This window comes from Acanthochromis polyacanthus, chromosome 12, assembly GCF_021347895.1.
Source record: "Acanthochromis polyacanthus isolate Apoly-LR-REF ecotype Palm Island chromosome 12, KAUST_Apoly_ChrSc, whole genome shotgun sequence".
Lineage (NCBI taxonomy): Eukaryota > Metazoa > Chordata > Actinopteri > Pomacentridae > Acanthochromis > Acanthochromis polyacanthus.
In genome coordinates, this window is record NC_067124.1 from 7,784,496 (window position 1) to 7,796,591 (window position 12,096).

A 12,096-nucleotide genomic window follows, 5' to 3' on the forward strand; every position below is an offset into this window, starting at 1 on the left:
GCGTCCCAGAGAAAAATCAGTACTTGTTTGCTGTACCAAATTCGCAGAGTTGCTACAGAGGACATCAATGTCTCAGAAAGCGTGCAGATGAATGTGGGGCAAAAAATCCAGAGTGTCTGCGTTCCACTTAGCTACACAAAGACATAGCAACGACAGCACAAATCCTTAACCCATTGCGGTTCAGCGGCCCGCAGGCGGGCCGTTTTGATATCTGCATAAGCATTTTTCGAAATAGAACGACACGGCCAACTCGATGATAGAAACATTGTACACCGATGGAAAGCTTAGATTCTCATGAATCCGCCGGTATAAACCACTTTCAGATGTGATTACCGCAGCGGGTAATATAAACACACTTGTCTGACAAACAATGAATATCCATCCATTCGTTCTCTATACACAGCTTTAACGTACACAGCGCGACTCACATTTGCGGGTTCATTATTACACACAGATGAAAATATTCCACAAAAAACGGCCATAATCCCACCTTGGACATCCAGACGAAACAAGCCAGTAAAGTATTTTGTCCAAAACATGTCTTGAAGTCGGTATATAACCCACGAATAGGTCATTTTCGAGGAAATGCACCTCGTGATGCACGTCCAATATTCCCTGTATTTCTCGTCATATTTTTATTTACAAATAAAATATTAGCGATTTTTGTAACTGAAAATGGCTGGAATTGACTGTACCTTTTAGGGCTACCTTTTCTGGCAATTTTACACTTTTGTAAAATTAAGATGCTCCCAATAGGTCTGTAGCACACTAAAATGTAAGAGAAATTCACCAGGTGTTGGAACTCATCAATGTTCAATTCGCACATATTTCTGATAAAAGTTTGACCAATAATTTTAATTGGTCCAAGTTAAAATTATTTGGAATGTGCGAGCTAGCATGGCGAAAAACTGATGATTGCTGACCACAGCGAGCCAGGACTTCCACCCCCTGCTGATCCTGTGGAAATCCCACTGAATCTGACTCCATTGACCTGTCTCACTCGCAGTGCTCCTCCGCACATTCTCGTTAAGTAATGGCAAACAGCGGAGGAGATTAGAGCACAATGCCTGGTCTGAGGTAATTTGTGGTGATCTGTGCTGGGAAGCAGAGCCTTTGATCCAGGTCTGCCACCAGGAGTTGATGAGGCTGGCGACAGTTTCTGGTATGCTGAAAAAGTCAAAAGTCGTCCATGGGAGACCATGAGAAACATACAAAGGTGTAGTTTAATCAGAGAATACAACATGGAAAACTTGTACATCCTTTTTGGTGACTTGAATGGATTGGATGCCATATCATGTTCACATGCTTCATGCAACCTGTAAAGCCAAATGTAGTGGTTCTTCTCTATGTACAACCCCTAGCAAAAAGTATGGAATCACCAGTCTTGGACGAGCACTCACTCAGACATTTTATTCTGTAGAACAAACTCAGATAAATAGCATGAAACAATAATGAAGTTCTTCAAAAGTGCAACTCCTTGGCATTCAGAAACACTAAAAGAAATGAAGAAAAAACATTGTGCTGGTCAGTAAATGTTACTTTTATAGACCAAGCACAGGGAAAAAAATATGGAATCACTCCATTCTGAGGAAAAAAATATGGAATCATGAAAAACAGACAAAGAAAAAAACAATCAAAACACATCACTAGTATTTAGTTGCACCACCTCTGGCTTTTATGACAGCTTGCAGTCTCTGAGGCATGGACTTGAGTGACAAACAGTATTCTTCAGCAATCTGGTGCCAACTCTCTTTGATTGCAGTTGCCAGATCATCTTTGCAGGTCGGAGCCTTGCTGTGGACCATTTTTTTCAATTTCCACCACAGGTTTTCAATTGGGTTGAGATCTGGGCTATTTGCAGGCCATGACATTGACTGGATGCGTCTTTCTCCAAGGAATGCTTTCACAGTTTTTGCTCTGTGGCATGATGTATTGTCATCCTGGAAAATTATTTCATCATCCCCCAAACATTTTTTCAATTGAAGTGATAAGAAAGCTGTCCAAAATGTCAATGTAAACTTGTGCATTTATTGAAGATTTAACCACAGCCATCTCCCCAGTGCCTTTGCCTGACATGCAGCCCCATATTATCAAGGACTGGGAATTTTGATGTTTTCTTTAGGCAGTCCTCTTTGTAAATCTCACTGGAACGGCACCAAACAAAAGTTCCAGCATCATCACCTTGTCCAATGCAGATTCGTGACTCATCACTGAAGATAACCTTCATCCAGTCAACCACAGTCCTCTCCTTAGCCCATTGCAGTCTTGTTCTTTTTTGTTTAAGCGTCAATGATGGTTTCCTTTTAGCTTTCCTGTATTAAAATCCCATTTCCTTTAAGCGATTTTGCACAGTTCTGTCACATACATTGACTCCAGCTTCCTCCCATTTCTTCTTCATTTGTCTTGTTGTGCATTTTCTGTTTTCATGACATATGGCCTTTAGTTGTTTGTCTTGACGCTTAGATGTCTTCCTTGGTCTACCAGTACGCTTGACTTCAACAACCTTCCCATGCTGTTTGTACTTGGTCCAGATCTTCGAATACAGCTGACTGTGAACAGCCCACATCTTTGGCAACCATACGTGTAGAGTTACCTTCTTCAAGAAGTTTGATAATCCTGTCTTTGGTCTCAAGAGACATCTTCCTTGTTGGAGCCATGATTCTTGCCAATCCACTTGGTCCAGCAGCCCTCCAAGGTGTGATAACTGCACTGTTTTTAACTGCTGACTAACAAGCAGATGTAATTTGAGGCAGGTGCCCAATTAAGGAAAGGAAATTGACTGGGTGTGGCCTTATTTTCTGCTCAAAATGGAATGATTCCATATTTTTTTCCTCAGAATTGAGTGATTCCATATTTATTTCCCTGCACTTGCTCTATAAAAGTAACATTTACTGACCAGCACAATGTTTTTTCTTCATTTCTTTTAGTGTTTCTGAAAGCCAAGATGTTGCACTTTGGAATGACCTTACGACTGTTTCATGCTTTTTGTCCGAGTTTGATCTACAGAATAAAACGTCTGAGTGAGTGCTCGTCCAAGACTGGTGATTCCATACTTTTTGCTAGGGGTTGTAGGTAGTCAGCCTGCCAACCCATACAGTTAAGATTTTGCCTTAAAGGAGCAATAAGCGGAAATGCATCATGTCTAGATTGAAGGTATTAAATAAACCGCTGCGGGACAAGCGAGAAGTGTATTTTCAGCTGGAGTATAGGATGACGTCGCACAATACAATTTAATACATGAAATATGCAGATTTTTGGGACCATGACGGAAGAAGTAATATCTTTGGCTTATATCTTTGGTTTATAAAATAAATTATTCTCCCATTATTTTTCCAGATTTCACAGATGATGATGATGACAACGACGACGATGATGTGAGTGAGGAGGAACAAGTCGATGAAGCAGCGCTAGATCGTTCCCATGAACTGAACGGTATGTATTTTGAAAATGATTTTGGTGATCTTTTAATCCTACGTAGATCCTGGCCACTTAGCAACATTGAGCCTTTCCTGGATTCAATCATTCTCAAGGACTGAACAACGCTCTTAAAAAGGGTTCAAAAAAGACAGAGCACTAATTTTTGGGTTTATCCCAGACCAGCTCTTAACCTTAAAAACCTTAAAACCTTAAAACCTTAACCTGGGTAATTTCATTTTTTTTTTCGACCTGAACACTTTGTTTATATTGTTTTCTGTATACATCAATGATTTATGAAACACTTTTTGGAGGTTGCTCCAGTATTGAGCAGGGCAAGCAGCCACAGTTATGCCTGCAGCCCAGCCCAGCTATGCCCTATAAACCTGCATTTTTTCCGAAACCGACAGGCTCAGATAGTTATAATAAGTGTCCGACAGCATACTAGAAATGAGTGTATGTGTCTACCATTATCTGAAAGTGGCTGTTGACGTTAGACAGCGATGTGTACCATCCACTGTGTAATCACTGAACACAGCTGGCTACAGCAGGTCCCATTCCTGGTAACGGAGGCATTCCTCCTCCCTGGGTATACAGTGGTGGCCAAAACTTTAGACCAAAGTGCAAAACTGAATGTTGCTGCATCAAACTATTCCATACAATCTTGACATATTCACTGTGAATTACCCATTCAAATTCACATTTATTAACACCACAATTGAAATTTTGTTACTCATAACTAAAGAGAAAATGTTTTCTAAATTCCAGGTGGTTTAAACTTAAAACTGTTTTGTTTGTGCTTCAATATGTAAAGAAAATTTGTCCTAAATTGGGCTCAAACCACATTTTTATTTAACAACTACCAATAATATAGTCACGTCAATATTTTGTAGGGTATCCCTTCTGCTTGATGACTTCTTGCAGCCTGCGAGGCATGGACTCCACCAGTTTTCTGCAGATGTCTCCAGTAATTTTTGACCAGGTTGAGTGACAGTCTTCCCACGGCTCCTCTTCATTTTTGATATGAATGGACTTGTCCCGATAGTGATTAAGGATTTTCCACAGGTTTTCAATGGGTTTCAAGTCTGGAGATGGCAGTGACCACTCCAAAACTTTAAACTTCTTCTTGTTCAGCCACTACTTGGTCTTCTTTGCCGAATGCTTCAGGTCGTTATCATGATGGAAAATGCCTTGCTGATGCCCTAATAGCTTCTTCATACTTGGTAACATCGACTTCTGCAAGATGTGAATGTTCTGCTCTGTCTTCATGATGCCTTCAACTCGATGTATACGACCAACCTTGCCTGCTGACATGCACCCCACATCATGATGCTGCCCCCTCTACAAGTACAACATGAGGGCATCAGATGGCGCAGTGTACGTTAGGAGAAAGGCAGGTCTCAAGCCAAGAAACTTGCGTGGCGCAGTGAAACACAAAGGTGGCAGCATCATGGTGTGTGGTGCATGTCAGCAGGCAAGGTTGGTCGTATACATCAAGTTGAAGGCATCATGGAGACAGAGCAGAACATTCACATCTTGCAGAAGTCGATGTTACCAAGTATGAAGAAGCTATTAGGGCAATAGCGAGAAATTTTCCAGCATGATAACAACCTGAAGCATTCGGCAAAAAGATCAAGTAGTGGCTGAACAAGAGGAAGTTTGAAGTTTTGGAGTGGCCACTGCCGTCTCCAGACTTGAACCCCATTGAAAACCTGTGGAAAATCCTTAATTACTTTCGAGACAAGTCCACACATATAAAAAATGAAGAGGAGCTGTGGGAAGACTGTCAGTCAACCTGGTCAAAAATTACTGGAGACATCTGCAGAAAACTGGTGGAGTCCATGCCTCACAGGCTGCAAGAAGTCATCAAGCAGAAGGGATACCCTACAAAACATTGACATGACTATATTATTGGTAGTTGTTAAATAAAAATATGGTTTGACCTCAATTTAGGACTAAATTTCTTTACATATTGAAGCACAAACTGTCATAAGTTTAGACCACATTTTTTCTCTTTAGTTATGTGTAAAAAAATTTCAATTGTGATGTTAATAAATGTGAATTTGAATGGGTAATTCACAGTAAATATGTCAAGATTGTATGGAATAGTTTGATGCAATAACATACAGTTTTACACTTCGGTCTAAAGTTTTGGCCACCACTATAAGACAGCACCCATAGAAACACCACTAGTTCCCATAGTTTCACAGCCTTGCAGCAGCTGGTACTGTGCACTCTGCCTGGGATTCCCCACCAGCAAGATTTCAGAATGAGATTTCTACCATGTGAGATTTAAGACACAGGCAGAACCAGTTCTCTGACATAGATCACAACAAACAGCGACATTCAGTGAAAGGGAGAGACATACATTCATTTCTAATCTCCAGTATGTTGTTGGACACTTATTACAACCCGGTCTCACAAGGATTCGTGAAACTATCACGTAAATTAATCTATGGTTACGTGCGCACCAACACGATTTCTCATATTTTACGTGTTGCTCACAACGAAATTCAAACCAATGTATTTCAAGCGGAGGACTTTTCATGCCACTCAGAACGTATTTCAAACGAATATTTTTAATGTAAAAGCGTTGCGAATCAAAGCGGAGGACTTTTCATGCCACTCAGAACGTATTTCAAACGAATATTTTCAATGTAAAAGCGTTGCGAATCCAACGCTATATTTTGCATTACATCGTCCCATACATATAATGTGATGCCTTTATTTTTGCTGCAGGATTTGGGTATTTGAGATTAAAAAACGTTAGTGTTTGTTTGTTTGCAAACGGGTTTGATTTTGTTTTCATATCTGAGTCTTAATCACACCTGAATAGAACGTTTAATTAATCAAATATTCCTCGTGTGTCATGTTTCTCCTCGGTCAGATTTAAGCGAGTTACGTAGGGCATTTTGAATCGGTATATTATATTTTTAATGTAAAAGCATTGCGAATCCAACGCTATATTTTGCATTCACAGGGGCCGGCAATTAGATGTGGCTTCGGGCCAAAATTTGTGTAAACATTATTCGGCCGTTTGACCGACGGGCCGGTGCGCTGGTATTTATTAAATAATTTTGATGAGTGGGTATCCGATGCCTGTATAGCTCAGCACGTTAAGCAGGTGACTCATGTACAAGAGCTGGTCTCGGACGTGGGTTCGACTCCGGTTTGCTTTATTATAATATTTTGGAAGTTTTTCATACACAAATGCAGATTTCTAAACGGACTGCTGTAAAACTTTTTAACATGATTGAAGATATCAAACTCATGGACAACTCCTAACCCATTGGACATTCATGCGGACAGACTCCTGTTTCAATTAAAAAAAACAAAAACAAAACAAAACAAAACGTGCAGCACTTCGGCACCTTTCTTCTTCGGTGGTGTCTGTGTAAAACAATGTCCAACATGCAAACAGCACACCTAGCGCCATGAAGCACGAAATGCAGGTGTAAATCAATGGGGTGCTGAACATAGTAATATTCATAGCGGGAATAATAGATAATAATAATAATGATAGGTAATAGAATATTCTGAAATTAAGCTCGACTGTAGACAGGTATTTTGCAAACACTGTGAACACACACACACTAATATATGTTAGAGAAGCAGATAATGGCAGTAAAGTCAATTATTTTAATAATTTGAAGAGACAATATATGATTACGCTATATATACATATATAAACAAAATACTGACTAATGGACACATATTTCGATATAAAACTATATATATATATATATATATATATATAATATCATTTTCTGACATCTTTTTTAATATATATGTATGAATTATATTGATAGTCTATATGTGATTTATATAATAATTTTCTCTGACATATAACTTCTATCTATTGTTTTATATAAAAATATGTGTTCATTAGTCAGTATTTTGTTTATATATGTGTATATAGCGTAATCATATATTGTCTCTTCAAATTATTAAAATAATTGACTTTGCTGCCATTATCTGCTCCTCTAACATATATTAGTGTGTGTGTGTTTACAGTGTTTGCAAAATACCTGTCTACAGTCCAGCTTAATATCAGAATATTCTATTACTGTTAATCCCACTATGAATATTAAAATACGCCGAACCATTTGTCCTGTATCATAGCTACATGTATGACGTTTGCAGCAAAAAAATTAAAAAACGCGTGAAAATCAGTTTAATATTCAGAGTTAAGATGGATTAAATACGCTGTCAAACAGCGCTGAGTGGAGCGGATGACCGGACCAAGATGGCGGCCCCGCCGCTCGTCAGCCCCAATAGGCAGTAGCGGTCGATGCGGCGTCTACTCTTTATTATGTCTACGGTGCTGAATGCTCTGGGAGCAAGTCTGCAGTGAAAACACTTTTGAAGGGGTCAAGGGTCACTAAATCAAGGTTCAAAGGTTCACTTTATTGTCGTATCATTCCACATTTGCACATGAAACAATATGAAATTTGACCCTGGTCCCAGTTTCAGCCATCAAAAAAATATAAAAACACTCTCATAAAGACAATATAAGTATAAAGAGACACACTAATATATACAAATCTGCAACATAGATATATGTGCAGTGAACCAACAGTTTGTGCAATATTTAGTAGGTAAATGAATAAAGAGCCTAGTCCAGTAGTGCAGTGTGTGTATGAATGTGTGTATGCTTGTGTGTGTATGTGGGGATGTGTGCATGCATGTGTATTTGCAGGGGAGAGGTGGTGATGATATGAAAACAGAGTCTACAGAGACCTGTTCAGTAGCCCGACAGCTTCGCAGAAGAAGACTTCAAATGAAGGAGACATTTTGTGCAACAAGTATCATAAAAGTCATTCCCAGTGGAATTCAAGTCTGATATTGTGTGGGACTATTCAGAGCAGTCACATGAAGCACTGTATCTGTTTTCAAGGGTCTAGCCCCACGGGAACCCGCGTTTTTCAGCAGTGAGGCCTGCTAGCAGTGATGAAGCCTGAGGCCTTCAGACATGTAAAAAAAATTCCTGCTCGGTCATTTTTGGGTCTAGTGACACCAAATCGTACACGCTCCTAGTAGACCACCTCCTGACCTTGCATATTTTTTTTCAGAGAGTTTACTCAAAAGGGGCTCGATCATGGCCCTGTTTCTTACTCTACGGTTAACCCTTTAATGTCCAAATGCTTCAAAACGGGCTAAAAAGGTCAAAATCTCGCACAATCCTAAACCAATTTGGACCAAACTACACAGGTTCTATATACAGAGGCTAATGTGAACGCTCATGCACGTTTCAGACCTCCAGGAGCCCTGAAGAAGGAATGAGGGCCAAAAAAACCCCCACGTTTTTTCATAAATGTCCCTCTTTTGCTCTCATTTCTCTTCTGTAACACTCAGAGAGCTGAAACCTGGGCTCTGGTACCTCTGAAACATCTAAAATCTAAATCCACTGGAACTGTTTTGCTAGCCCCTCCCAAACCGGAAGTAGCTCCAGGAACGACCTAGAGACTTGTGCTTCAAATCAATTGTTCACCAAGGTCACCTGAATCACCCCTAAAAGTTTCAGCTCATTTGATGCAAAAATGACCGATTTGTGGGGCTTCATAGTCCAAAAATGTCAAACTTTGACCCTGCGCCAGGGGTCACAGGAAGGTCACAGAGACACCAAACCAGCACAGTTCAGCTCCAAATATAGCCTAGTATAACATACTAAAAGATCAGCCCCAGGGTCCCAGTAGAAAAATCTGACCAAGTGTTCATGTTTGAAAATCAGGTCTTGTCAGACTTTTAAACCCTGAGAGCCTTCTGCCAGTGGAATGAGACCTTCACCCTCATTTTTTACCCAAACGGGACGAAATCTTAACCACAAGTACTAGGGCCCCCGGTGAGTCGGTATGTACAATTTCAGCCTCCTAGGTCAACAGGGGGCCAGATGGTACCTAATATTTGACTGAGTCGGTGTGTTCTCCATTCTCCAAACTTCAACATGGTACATGGTACATGCACAAAATGTCTCCTTCATTTGAAGTCTTCTTCCGCGAAGCTGTCGGGCTACTGAACAGGTCTCTGTAGACTCTGTTTTCATATCATCACCACCTCTCCCCCGCAAATACACATGCATGCACGCATCCCCACATACACACACAAGCATACACACATTCATACACACACTGCACTACTGGACTAGGCTCTTTATTCATTTACCTACTAAATATTGCACAAACTGTTGGTTCACTGCACATATATCTATGTTGCAGATTTGTATATATTAGTGTGTCTCTTTATACTTATATTGTCTTTATGAGAGTGTTTTTATATTTTTTTGATGGCTGAAACTGGGACCAGGGTCAAATTTCATATTGTTTCATGTGCAAATGTGGAATGATACGACAATAAAGTGAACCTTTGAACCTTGATTTAGTGACCCTTGACCCCTTCAAAAGTGTTTTCACTGCAGACTTGCTCCCAGAGCATTCAGCACCGTAGACATAATAAAGAGTAGACGCCGCATCGACCGCTACTGCCTATTGGGGCTGACGAGCGGCGGGGCCGCCATCTTGGTCCGGTCATCCGCTCCACTCAGCGCTGTTTGACAGCGTATTTAATCCATCTTAACTCTGAATATTAAACTGATTTTCACGCGTTTTTTAATTTTTTTGCTGCAAACGTCATACATGTAGCTATGATACAGGACAAATGGTTCGGCGTATTTTAATATTCATAGTGGGATTAACAGTAATAGAATATTCTGATATTAAGCTGGACTGTAGACAGGTATTTTGCAAACACTGTAAACACACACACACTAATATATGTTAGAGGAGCAGATAATGGCAGCAAAGTCAATTATTTTAATAATTTGAAGAGACAATATATGATTACGCTATATACACATATATAAACAAAATACTGACTAATGAACACATATTTTTATATAAAACAATAGATAGAAGTTATATATCAGAGAAAATTATTATATAAATCACATATAGACTATCAATATAATTCATACATATATATTAAAAAAGATGTCAGAAAATGATATTATATATATATATATATATATATATATATATATATATATATATAGATAGTTTTATATCGAAATATGTGTCCATTAGTCAGTATTTTGTTTATATATGTATATATAGCGTAATCATATATTGTCTCTTCAAATTATTAAAATAATTGACTTTACTGCCATTATCTGCTTCTCTAACATATATTAGTGTGTGTGTGTGTTCACAGTGTTTGCAAAATACCTGTCTACAGTCGAGCTTAATTTCAGAATATTCTATTACCTATCATTATTATTATTATCTATTATTCCCGCTATGAATATTACTATGTTCAGCACCCCATTGATTTACACCTGCATTTCGTGCTTCATGGCGCTAGGTGTGCTGTTTGCATGTTGGACATTGTTTTACACAGACACCACCGAAGAAGAAAGGTGCCGAAGTGCTGCACGTTTTGTTTTGTTTTGTTTTTGTTTTTTTTTAATTGAAACAGGAGTCTGTCCGCATGAATGTCCAATGGGTTAGGAGTTGTCCATGAGTTTGATATCTTCAATCATGTTAAAAAGTTTTACAGCAGTCCGTTTAGAAATCTGCATTTGTGTATGAAAAACTTCCAAAATATTATAATAAAGCAAACCGGAGTCGAACCCGCGTCCGAGACCAGCTCTTGTACATGAGTCACCTGCTTAACGTGCTGAGCTATACGGGCATCGGATACCCACTCATCAAAATTATTTAATAAATACCAGCGCACCGGCCCGTCGGTCAAACGGCCGAATAATGTTTACACAAATTTTGGCCCGAAGCCACATCTAATTGCCGGCCCCTGCGAATGCAAAATATAGCGTTGGATTCGCAATGCTTTTACATTAAAAATATAATATACCGATTCAAAATGCCCTACGTAACTCGCTTAAATCTGACCGAGGAGAAACATGACACACGAGGAATATTTGATTAATTAAACGTTCTATTCAGGTGTGATTAAGACTCAGATATGAAAACAAAATCAAACCCGTTTGCAAACAAACAAACACTAACGTTTTTTAATCTCAAATACCCAAATCCTGCAGCAAAAATAAAGGCATCACATTATATGTATGGGACGATGTAATGCAAAATATAGCGTTGGATTCGCAACGCTTTTACATTGAAAATATTCGTTTGAAATACGTTCTGAGTGGCATGAAAAGTCCTCCACTTTGATTCGCAACGCTTTTACATTAAAAATATTCGTTTGAAATACGTTCTGAGTGGCATGAAAAGTCCTCCGCTTGAAATACATTGGTTTGAATTTCGTTGTGAGCAACACGTAAAATATGAGAAATCGTGTTGGTGTGCACGTAACCATAGATTAATTTACGTGACAGTTTCACGAATCCTTGTGAGACCGGGTTGGTCAGTATTGTGGATCCCGTCCGAACATGGTGCAGAACCAGTGGGATCACCGCTCGTCTGGTCCATCTTTCCACCAAGCGGAGAACAGGCATCATCTTCTTTCCTGTCTGCTTCACACCCAGGATTCCAAACACCCACTTTTTTCGTGTCCACCCACCAACCATTCTTCCACGTTCATACTGTCAAAATATTCAAATACAACACATATTAGAAATGGTAGTTATTCACATGATGATACTTCACCAATATATGGTAATCATTTGACCATTAAAACATAAAATTTGAGTTATAAAATTATTATATCTCT